We start from the raw sequence: 12,541 nt of genomic DNA, 5'->3' as shown, positions 1-12,541 counted from the left end.
CCAAAAATAAATAAATAAATATAATTCACTCTACCAAAAAACATACCACTAAAAAAAAAATTATTAACTACATTAAAAAAATAAGCAATCACCAACTACCCACTAATAACCATCCATTATTCATCCAGCATTCATTCACTAACAACCATCTACCAACAATCATCCATCATTCACCCAGCATTCATTCACCAACAACCACCCACCAACAATCATCCATCATTCACTCAGTATTCATTCACCAACAACCATCCATTATTTATCTACCATTCACTTACTAACAACTACCCACCAACAACTACCCATCATTCACCCACTCATAATTTTCTCTATAAATTATAACACAAGGTTTTCTACAATTTTCATATTCACATATCGACAATTTTTATATCTTCTAAACTCTCTGTACACACTCACAAGATTTTCTATAATTTTCATATTCAGCCACCCACAATGAACAATTTCAATAAAGCCTTATTCAATGGAGATTTTGATGAATCTTCATCATCTGATGATGATATAATGATGATGCAACTGTTAACAGCTCAACAACAAAGAATACAATCATTAATCTTAAACCAACCAAGCAGACATGTTGGTTCCACAAGTGGTCGTCGATACATTACTCGTAAGAGGGTTAAAGACGATGAACAAATTTATAGAGATTACTCTGCAAATAATCCTGTCTACCCAAGAAAATGCTTTTGGAGACGTTTTCGAATGAGACGGTCATTATTTGTTAGTATCTTACATGATATTCAACAAGTCAATTAGTACTTCATCCAAACTGATGATGCCACTGATGCTCTTGGATTATTCAGTGTATAGAAGATGAATGTTGCACTTCGGATACTGCAATACGGCATACCTACTAATGTTGTAAACAAGTACATAAGAATCGACGAAACTACTGCAATTGCTGCCTTGAGTTTCTTTACCAAAACGATTGTTACTATCTATTTACTTAAGATCCCCAAATGAGTCAGATGTTACCAGATTATTGCAAGAATGAGAGCAATGTGAGTTTCCTGCAATGTTAGGGAGTTTGGATTGTATGCACTGGTGTTGGGATAAATGTCCAACCACTAAAGTCAGTGCTTACACTAGACACTACCACAAACCAACAGTTGTACTCGAGACAATCGCTTCCTACGACTTGTGGATTTGACATGCTTTCTTTGGCATGCTTGGCTGTCTAAATGATATTACTGTTCTTGACACCTTTGTTTTCTAAATTAACTAGAGGACGTGTCCCTGTTTCCAACTATACCATTAATAATCACGCATACACCATGGGATATTATCTTGCTGATGGTATCTATCCTCGTTGGCAACGATTGCGAAAACAATATTTTAATCTCAAGATTTAAAGAAACAACTATTTGCAAGGATGCAAAAGGCATGTCGGAAGGATGCCGAAAGGGCATTTGGAGTGCTCCAAGCACGTTTTAATATGGTTTCTGGCGAGAGGTTAGAGTGATGCGGATATGTACTACATCATGAACATGTGCATTATTTTGCACAATATGATCATGGAAGATGAGCGTAATATTCCAGAAAATGAACACAATGCAGTACTACTAGAAACTGATACCACTAATACCCCATGTGCCTGTTTGGCAGAAATTATTTACAGCTTATTTCAGCTTTCAGCTTAATTTAAGCTATTTTGATGTGTTTGGTTTAGCTTATAGCTTATAACTTATAGCATTATGGAAGTCAAAAATCAGCTTATTCTTTGAGTGGGGCAGGAGATGCTTTAAGAATAAGCTGGAAATCAGCTTAAGCTGAAAGTTATAAGCTATAAGCTGTTTAGGCATAAGCTATAAGTACTTTCCCACAGCTCCACCAAACAGGACTCATGTCAAGTGTCACACGATCCAAATCAGGAGTATGCGGAATTTATGTTAAATCACCAGAGGTTTAGATCTACTGAAACTTATAATGCAATTCGTAATGATCTAATTAAACACATGTGGCCTCGATCTGGAGAGTTGGATTAAGTTTTTATTTTATCTTTTTAGTGACACTTACTGTCATGTAATGTCTTTTTATTTTAATAATTTTTTTTTTCATTTGCAACTTTATTGCCTTCATTTCAATAATTTATTTGTTCATAATAACATTGAAAAATTAAATTAATACTAAAAACTAGTCAATAATACATTGCAAAAACAAAATTACATTGAAACATTAAAAATATTCAAAATTACATTAAAGTGAAGAAAGAAGGAGAGATCAATGAAGAAAGAAAGAAGAAGAGTCTTCGAATTCGAAGAAAAAAAAACAGAGCAACAGACACCTGGAGTGGAGTCGCATCGCAGCGAATAAGAGAGAGGGAGAAGAAGAAAAAGAAGAAGAAGAAGAAGAGGAAGAGGAAGCAGCGTACCTGGAGTCGTTTGCCCAGGTCAGGCTTCGTTTGATGTTGAATTCTTGAATCTCTCTTTCCCCAGGTCAGTCTTCTTCGTTTGCCCTAATCTGCTTTGCTTTTTTGTTTCTCTCACTTTAGGTCCCGATTTGGCTTTTAAGTTGTCCAAAAAATCCTTCAAATCTGGATCGCATGGAGTTGCAATCCAGATGCGATCCTACCGATCCCGTCGATCCCACCACGATCCTGCTCTGGGGTCGATCCCATGTACGATCCGGATTGAATAGTGTATAATAAGTCGTAGGATCGTACGATCCTACGATCCGGATCGCGATCTTAACAACCTTGATTTGGAGTAAAGTAGAATGAGAATAACGGCTCCCTTATTTAAATTGTTCCACCAATATATATATATATATATATATATATATATTGTCAACAAAAAAAGTAAGATCTTATTATTAGCATTTCAGGGGTGGACAAAAGGACAAAGCATAAATAGGCAAAAAAGAAGGCACAGTAATTGAACTTACAAGTAAATGCTTCTAACATACTTTAACTTTTCCTTAAATTAAAAAATAAGATCATTTATAGTTTTAATTTTTTTTTTTTTTTTTAAAACACAGCTTCCCAAATTACTTTCTTTACATCTCTAGCCCAAACCACCAAGCCATCAGAGTGAGACTTCGTGGTAAGAAAAGTTATGATATTTATAATAATAATTACGAATTATAATAACATAATAACATTTCCTAATTTAAATTATTATGTTTTGGTTTTTCATGGACTATAAAACCCTTTGGTCATGTTTGTTTGGGTGGACATGAGCTTGGGATTGGACTAATAGTCCAACAAAATTATTAATCTGATGTTTGGTTAAACAATTGAAATACGGACTAATTATTTTAAACTTGACTATTAGTTAAGATAGGATACATAATCCAACGGATTCGTAGTCCTAGGACTATTAGTCATGGGAATGCTAATCCAGTCCGCCCAATCAAACATGACCTTAGGTTATTATGTGTGAGATACCTGTGACATTAAAAAGTCAATTTGTTGAATTTCATTAAGGCCTATGGATGCAAGATATTGGGCCACATGGTGCTAACATTATGACTGCAAAAGGGCTGAAAATTTTTGGCCTTTTGAAAATTTTGGGCCACAAAATTTAGTTTATATTGGGCCACAAACTGGCTTTGTGGGTTGGTTATTCATATAATGGCCTTCAGAGGAAATTAGGAGAGCCATATGGGCGGTCCATTATCGAACCACAAAGGGCAAAAATTTAGCCGCTAAATTTTGGAGCCTATTGAAGTTAATAATTGGGCCACAGAATCTACTCAAATTTGAAAATCATTATATATTTATGTTAAAATTCAGATTTGAGGAGTATATTCAGGATGTCTGAGAATTGAATTTTTAAGTAATTTTTTTTTTATAAAAAGAAGTGTAAAAAAAAAAAAAGAGTCAACTTTTTATAGTGATTTTCTGATTTTATAATTTTTTTTGGAAGGTTTCCAAATGGGAAAATAATTTTTTCATTAGGCAGTTAAATTTTATTGTCTTTTCAAGTAAACAATTTTCAAATTGCAAGCTAAAAAATACAAAATTTGGCCAAAATTGAAATACACAATTTTAAATTTGAAGGGTTAAAAAAACTCAAATTGATGGCAATAAAATTATAAGTCATTTCTATATATTCGCTATTTTTTTTTTTTTTGTAACACAAAAGTTTTTGTTCAAAAAAAAAAAAAATGATTTCATTGTATTCATATATGAAATACCTTGTAATAGAAGGTGACATAATACATAACATCTCACCTTACCAAGATACACGACATCACACACTGATGGCAAACTTGTTTGTCTTTTTGATGTTACCCCCCCCCCCCCCCCCCCCCCCCCCCCCCCCCCCCCCCCCCCCCCCCCCCCCCCAAAAGGAGGTATTTGGATAAACCTTTCAAACCAACAAATTGTAAGATAAAAAATAATAATTAAAAATATATTTACATGCATCTCGATTAATTTTGAGACCCTGAAGTTAATTATTGAGTAAACTTTTTAGCAGTGGCAGAGCCAAGATTTTGATTCATGGGGGCACCATTAATCCTTAGCAACATCAATTACAAAACTTAATTAAATCCAATTTTCATTTAGTGATAGAATGATGAAAGATCAACGTGATGCTAAAATTATGTCCCTTAGATATATTTGAATTAATGAATTTTTTTTATTGGCTATTTTAGTTATTAATATGATGATAATTATAATTTAAAATGTAATAACATGCATAAAAATAAAAAAAAAAGAAGAAGATAGATATGGAGAAAAATAAGAGAAAAATGAGAGATAGAAATAATTATAAAATAATATTTTGATAAAATTAAAAATTTATAATCGTAAATTATAAGAAATTTATTAAAAAGAAAGAGAAAAGAAAGATGAGATATAAACATTTTAAAACATATTTGAAAATTTAAAAAAGTTAAGTAAAAAAAAAAATTCTATTTAGAAGTAAAAGTGTAATTTTCAAAAAATGAGAGGGGCACATGCCCCCTAGTCCTATGTAGCTCTGTCCATGACTTCCAGTGACCTTAGGGCATCCGCAGTGGAGCTGCTAAGGAGAGTTTTAGTGTCAGTTGGTAAATTTTAGCTAGCAAAGTGTGTTGTTGGGTGCTGCAGTGAATCATTTAGTGTGTGTGTTAGTGGTGTGGGTTAGTCGTATGTGTTAAAAAGTTTGTTAACTGCGGCTAGCGCTTTAGCTAGCGCTTGGAAGTGTTTTGTTTGTCTTCCAGGTTGACCGGCCGGACGTCCGGCCGGTTGACCCGGTCAACGGAATTTTTTTTTTTTTGGACTTGAAATTTAATTTTGGGCTTGAAGTTTTTTTATTAAACTAAATTATTTATTTATTTTATTTATTATATACACACACATATATATATATATATATATATTTAACACACACCTTAACACATCCATTGCACCGCCACTCACTCTCTAAAATTAACAAACTCTTAACACATTTTAACAAATATTTTTGGGCCCCACTTTTATCACTTTTTATCATATAATACACTTTAACAAATAATTTTGACTATCCCATTGTGGATGCCGTTATATAAACTATTTTTATCTCATAAAAACAGTACCAAACACTCAAAAAAAAAAAAAAAAAAAAAAAAAAAAAAAAGAAGAAAAATTTGTACTACACAAACTGCACCCAACAAGGACATCCTCTCAAGATGCCGCTAGGTTTCCATATATCTTGATAAGCTAATGCTTGTGATCTTCTCAAACATTGTGATTTTCCTTGTGCTTGACCAATGAATCAAAAGAAGAAACAGAAATGAATCACAACACAGACTCCACTAAGAATTTATTAATGAGAGGTTTTAGGGTAAATTATATCAATCTCCTGAATTTTTTTGACAATTACAAAAAGGTCTCCCAAGGTTTCTGAAATTATTATACCTTCTAGTTACCTTCTATCAATGAGTCGGTAATGAGGAGATGGAATCTGCTTAGGTTAACAACAACAACAATAACAACTAACAAAAAAAAAAAAAAAAAAGAGTTTGTTTCAGTTCATATTTTTATTCTTAATTTTTTTGGATAAATTACAAACACACCCCTTAAGGTTTGCTTAAAATATAGATTACCCCTTGTGGTTTGAAAAATTACAAAAACCCCCTTATTAGAATTTTTTATTTAACAGAATTAACTAAAAGAATGAAATTCATAATTGTTTTCTTATACAATAATAAAATTACATAAATTATTAATTGAAACATATTTCTAATAACATTAAAAACAATTAATTGACTTGATGGTTTATTAATAAAATGGGTGATTTGTTATGAAATTAAAAAGCTCAAGGGTGAAATATAATTTCTAAAACTACAAGGAATAATTTGTCTTTTAATGAAAAGTGCAGCTCATTTGGGAAGTTACCATTTTAGTTATTTTTTGATTATTTTAATGAGGTTAAAAGGGTTGTGCTTAGGAAAATAATTAACTTTATTTTTTTGATAAATTACAAATACACCTCCTGAATTTTGTTTAAAATATAAATTGCCTCATGTGGTTTGAAAAATTATAAATACATTCTAGTCAGAATTTTTTATTTAATAGAATTAATTGAAAAAGTGAAATTTCTAAATATTCACCTATATAATAATAAAATTATCTGAATTATTAATTGAAATAAAATTTTAACATTATTAAAAATTGTTAATTAAATTGATGATTTATTAATAAAAAGACCTATTTGTTATGAAATTAGAAACCTTGGAAGACATAATGTAATTTTTAGAATTACAGGGAATAATTTGTAATTTAAGTAAATCTCAGGAAATGCGTTTGTAATTTGTTCTTATTCTTTTTAATTAATTTGATGAATGTAAAAAATATATATATATATATTTTGCATGTAACATTTTATTTTATTAACTATTTTTTATTAACTATTTTAATTCAAAAACCCTCTTTTCAAACAAAATTATTGAATTGACTAGTTTATTTCTCCAACAAAATTATTGAATGAACACTCGTGTTCTGTAGTGTCGCAAAACTAACAAGTGATCAGTGGTGGATCTTGATTTCATTCAAATTCTAGACCATTAGTTTTCTTCTATAGCAGATCTTCTTCAACAAATTAAGATTTGAAACTTACTTAACGACATTCCCAATGAAAATGTCAACTTATGTCTCCTCCCACACTATAAGCTGCATGACGTGCAACATTACAACGTAAGGTATGAGCTAACGGATATGACTTTTCTTTCCACCACTAAAATAAATATTAAAAAGTTCCCACATATACAATAAGTGACAAGTCAACCAAATGCAACTATATAAACAACGAAAGCATTTACATTAAAAAATACTAGTTATTATGAATAAATTTCATATTAAATAAAGTATTTACAATAGTGATTAAAAATTTATTAAAATATATTATATAATAAAAAGTGATATAAGTCTGACTTAATTTAATGTGTTAAGATATTATTAATTTAGAAAGTGAATAATATTACAATTGATGTGTTAAAATATATGATAAGCCATGCACATCTGTTATTATATACAAAAGTACCAAAAATAAAAATAGAAAGTATTTTTCTGTCTTTTTCCCTCTCTTTCTCTCCTGAGTTCACTAGATCACTTTCGCACAGTTATAACTAGATCTTTAGCAACTGACCAGCACTATAATATGTAAGGATTATAAGGATTAAATTTTTTGATTTTCAAAGTGAAAATGTTATTATAAAAAATATTTGGGATTAATTTTTATTATCGTGATGGTTGTTGTTAAAAATCGTCTTAAAAAGTTATTTAAAAAAAAAATAATTTTAAGATAATTTTAAAAATATCACTAATAAATTTACTTGTTTTTTTTTTTTTTTTTTTTTTGATCAGATAATAAATTTACTTGTTGGTACAATGATTTGGTGTAAAAAATGTTCACTTCTGAAATAAAAATTTAGACCCAAAAAAATTTATCACTAGTATTCAATTTCATCGCAAAAAATAAAATAATAATACTTTTGACAACTAAAACTTCAATTTATCCTTAAACATCTTAATTTGATATAGTGAAGTTAAACATTAATACTTCATATGCAGCCATATGTTTATCTGTTAGGATCTCATATAGGAACAAAAGAGGGTTGATCTTGTGAATATTAGATTCTTGAATACCTTGCTCATGCAAATCATTTTCAATGTTGAGTTTTACCAAAAAAATTCGTACACCCTACGAAAAAAATCAGAAATTATAAGAAATTGTACAACAAAAAGCTAAAGGCTAGATTTACAAAAATATAGCATGGCTTCAGCTCCAACCCAACTGCAATCACATTAAAACAATATACAGGTTTCACTTCTCAAGCAGTCACATTCACCATTTTGTTTTGTTTTTGTTTTGTTTTTGTTTGTTCTCTTTTTTTTTTTTTTTTTTTCCAGTTTTCTAATCTACAACTTTAAGTTATTAAATTAACAAGTTAAATATTAAACATAATTAATTACCTATTGTTAGGTTTTTGTAATCAGCAATCCCATTTAACAAAATTTTTTTTAATTGTAATTTTATTTTCTCTTTTATTTCAGTGAGGTTGTGAGTATTTAGATTCGAATCCAACCTCAATTGTACATGTGTAGAGGAGTATGTACTGACATTTCGTATTTTGAGCATTCCTTATTTGACTGCTCAAGTGGTCATTTGTGCGCTCAAGTGATGAAGTGAATTATCCAGTATTTCTACTTACAAACTGAACTTTTGAGAAATATGTTTTACCGCTCGAGCACAACGAGTGGTGGAAGTTGCGCTCGAGCAATTGACCTATATGTTTGTACCGTCTTTTACTCATGTTGCTTGAGCAGCCTTTCTTTCTTTTTTCTTTTTTTTTTTATCAGCAAAAAAAAGAAGTTTTATTGATGAAAAAACATACAGTGTATGGGAAAGAGGAGTGATGGAGACCCCCCAATCACCACCCCTACACACATGTGGCAGGTGATGATTAGAGGACAAGGGAAACAAAAAAAGAAAAAGAAAAAGAAAATCCAACCAATGAGAGAGAGAGGGAGTCAAAGGAGTCTTAGACATTTTTGGTATGGTAAAAGTACAAATAAAGAGGAGGGTGCAAAAAGTATTATAGTGAAACATCAATATCTCAACCAGATTGGCATCAAAATGCACACCAAATCATCTGCTAGTACAAACTTTAAGTTCAAAGTTGGTGAGTAACCAAAATACAGAGCAAACAAAACAAGCATAACACGAACAACAACAAAATTGCAACCTTTAGGATCAATCAATGACAAATCACCCCTATCAACTATGAACTCCACCCAGCAAACAACAGCAACAGCAACTCAACATCAACAACAGCAAACCAACAACGTCGCCATTTACTATTTTTAGGATTTAACCTATCTAGATTTTCAGAGAGGAGTACAATGCAAAGTGTTCTATATTGAAGGGTGGTTTATATGCGTTTCCTTAATGTATGGAAAGTAATCGATTGGTCAACGAATTACATATTGATAAACATCAAGTGTTGATTTTGTTCGTTTATTAACAAAAAGAGGGAGATGTTCATCGATGGATTCAGGAGAATTTGGACCTAAAGCTTTGGTAGATTCCGGAGTGACTCAGCGTCGTGGATTCAACATTGGTTTTGTGGATTCATCGTTGGGCAAAGTAATTTCGATGTGAAGACGGTGGTGAAAGAGGTAGATCGAATTTTTTTTAATTCATGTGTGGATTCGCTAAGTAATTGAGAGTACTCGTGCATAATTCCTTTTAATTTTCTTAGTAGATTATTTTCTGACTTTCACCTATGGTTTTTTATTACAATTGGAGTTGCTCCAATTGTTATTTTTTTTCACGTTATATTATTATGCCGATTTGTTATTAATTGTTTGATTGAGATTGATATTCACAAGTTAAAATTGAAATATAATCACAAATTAATATCGCAAGAATTTTTTGATTTTTCATCTGTTGTTCTGGTTATGTGATCCCCTATTTGCAAAGTCAATTGAAATGTATATATTGTTGAGTTTTGGTGGGTCTACTCTAACACCCAATCAAAATTATTTTTTATTTCTTATCGGCCCGATCGGAGCAAGATGGTCGATATGTTTACGCGAATGGGTGATAAATGAGTTGAATAGTTAATTGTTTAAATTTAGTTTTAAAATTTTAATGAGTTTTAAAATTTGTTGAAATTAAGTCTGTCAAATTTTGCAAGGCGATCTTAAACGAGTTTTTGTCGAGCTAAGTTCGAATAGTTTGACATTTTTATATAATTTATAGGTTTATTAAATTGATCCAAACGAGTAATTGACTGTTCAAGTTTTGTTTAAAACTTTAACGAGTTTTGAAATATGTTCAAACTTGACTTATTTACGGCCTCCTTTAAGAACAGACTATTTTAGTAACTTTTTAGTTTTTTACAAAAATATGTACAAAAAAATAAAAAGAGTAATATGATAACTTATAGTAATTTTTTGAATTTTTGACTAAAATATATAATTGACAAACGAGACCTAAATTGAATTCAAACGAATTTTAACGATCCAAACAAAAGTCGAACTCGAGTTGTTTCTTTAATTTGTCACCCTTAATCACAAGATCGATCTTGCACACAACACTACCATCCTTCTTAAGAAAAAGCTTTGGATTCGAAGTTTATGAAAATTTAAACCAAGCCTAAAATGGAGATAATATATATTTTTTCTTAAATTGTGTTTGAATCATAATTTTATATACAAATACAACCTAACTGAGTGTATAAAATTAATCAGTACTAAGTTTTATAAAATTAAAATGCCTTGGACATGCTTGCTAATAATCAAATAATATAGAAGAAAAAAAAAATTAACACACATTTTGTATATTTACGTAATAACATATTTTACATATTTACATATACCATTTACACATTTCATAATTTAAAGTTTTTTGTTGTACATATACCAATATTTACACACTCAAAAAAAATATCACAACAATAATATGGCGGTGACATTTTTAAAATTATAAATTACAATATTAAACAGGATAAGAGCATAAAGAGTTCATAATTTCTTAACGCTGCTTTCAAATCATTGTAACTCAATGGATCTCTTCTTCCGGCATCCCGTTGTAGTTTTTCTTCCCCACAAGAAAACGCAAGCCCCTGAGAAGAAATCGAAACAAGAGCAAAGCATAGTGAAAAACAAAACAAATAACCAATTTAAAAAAAAAAAAATGTTTTCCAAGAGAGAGAGAGAGAGAGAGAGTGGTTAGGGAAAGAGACTCAACTTGAACCTATACAAGAAAGAGGATCTAAGCCCTCTAATAAAGATGAGCTGTGGATTCTGATGATCCCTACTGAATACGATCCTCGAGTAAGCGATGAATTGATACGGCTTCAATACACGGTTTGTTTGGTGGTCACCGATGAATATTTTGAGAAGAGAAGACCTTGATGAATCGATACATCTTTGGTGAAACAATCTCGCACTTATTTCTATTCGTTCGTAGGGGGCTAGCGTGATGATATCGCCATAGCATCCCTCGGGCGATAGGCTCCGTACCTCTCTAATCTCCATTTCGACATCCAACATGTTGACAAGCTCTGTGACTGGTGTGAATCGACTTGGTCTCATTTTTTTTTTTTTTTTTTTTGGCAAGTAGAGTAGTAAACTAAGTGAATATCAATGAAAATGTTACATAACTAGAATTGTTGATGTAACTATGGGCGGTGAGGGAAGAGAAGAGAAGAGAATAGAAGAGAAGAAACTGGCCCGAGCACAGGCAAGTGAGTCTACCTTTAAATAGGATTTTCCCCCAGCAAAAACTGGATCAATAGTTTCTCTAGTCTAGCCGGCTGAAATTGTCTGGTTATAAACAAATTTTTGGGGTCGGGAAGGAAACTTCTTTTTATAGAAAAAACAAAACTGAATAATATTTTTTAAAACATAAAAATTCTGTTCATATAATAAATTCATACTAAAAAAAAAATTAAAGAAATGGCGTGACAATGGTATTGTTATAAATATAAATTAATTTTATAAATATTTTATTTTAAAGTGAAATGTTACCATTAAATTATATATCATCACTTAAAAAAAAAAAAAAAGGAAAAGAAGGGAACTCGTGCTTTATTGGCATTTCTTAGCCCTCGTTTGACATAAGTTAAACGAGATTTTTTTGGCTAAAATAGTCACAAAAAAAAATTGTTTTTAGTTTAATAAAATAAAATGTCACATCCAAATTATAATCATTTCATTTTTTCTCTCACAAAAATCAAAAAAGCTAAAAAGTCTATCTCAAACGAGACTTTTTAACCTTAAGTTAAAAAAGTCAAAAAATCAACCCACATCCCAAACCAACCCTTATTGGTTGACGTGGAAGGCCGTTATTACAAATAAGACCAAAAAAATTATGCAAATTATTGATTAAGGTGTACGTAAGCTCGCCAAACACTTGGTTATTAAGACCAAAAAAATTTGTTTAAATTATAAATAAGACCCATAGAGGTTTAAGTTAAAATTACTTGGTGGAAATAGTGTGCATCACTAAAAACACTGCAGGATAAAGCAATTATATTACTGATATATTAATAGAAATTAAAACCACCTTGATATAAAAAATTAAAAAAATAAAAACTAAATTAGAAGAAA

The 12,541-nt window shown here is 30.6% G+C and overlaps 1 long non-coding RNA gene across 1 annotated transcript; it reads right to left on the bottom strand.

Annotated features, from left to right (window-relative positions):
• Positions 1–10,751: 10,751 nt before the first annotated feature.
• Positions 10,752–11,769, bottom strand: LOC114299625 (uncharacterized). The gene is made up of 2 exons (XR_003642397.2): positions 11,178–11,769; positions 10,752–11,052 (listed from the first exon to the last, which is right to left on the bottom strand). It is a non-coding gene; the product is annotated as an uncharacterized LOC114299625 (long non-coding RNA).
• Between the last annotated feature and the right edge of the window lie 772 nt (positions 11,770–12,541).

This window comes from Camellia sinensis, chromosome 13 (genome assembly GCF_055761805.1).
Source record: "Camellia sinensis isolate YWXY chromosome 13, ASM5576180v1, whole genome shotgun sequence".
NCBI lineage: Eukaryota > Viridiplantae > Streptophyta > Magnoliopsida > Ericales > Theaceae > Camellia > Camellia sinensis.
The sequence above is the reverse complement of the archived record's forward strand: the minus strand, read 5'-3'. Positions and strand labels throughout refer to the sequence as shown.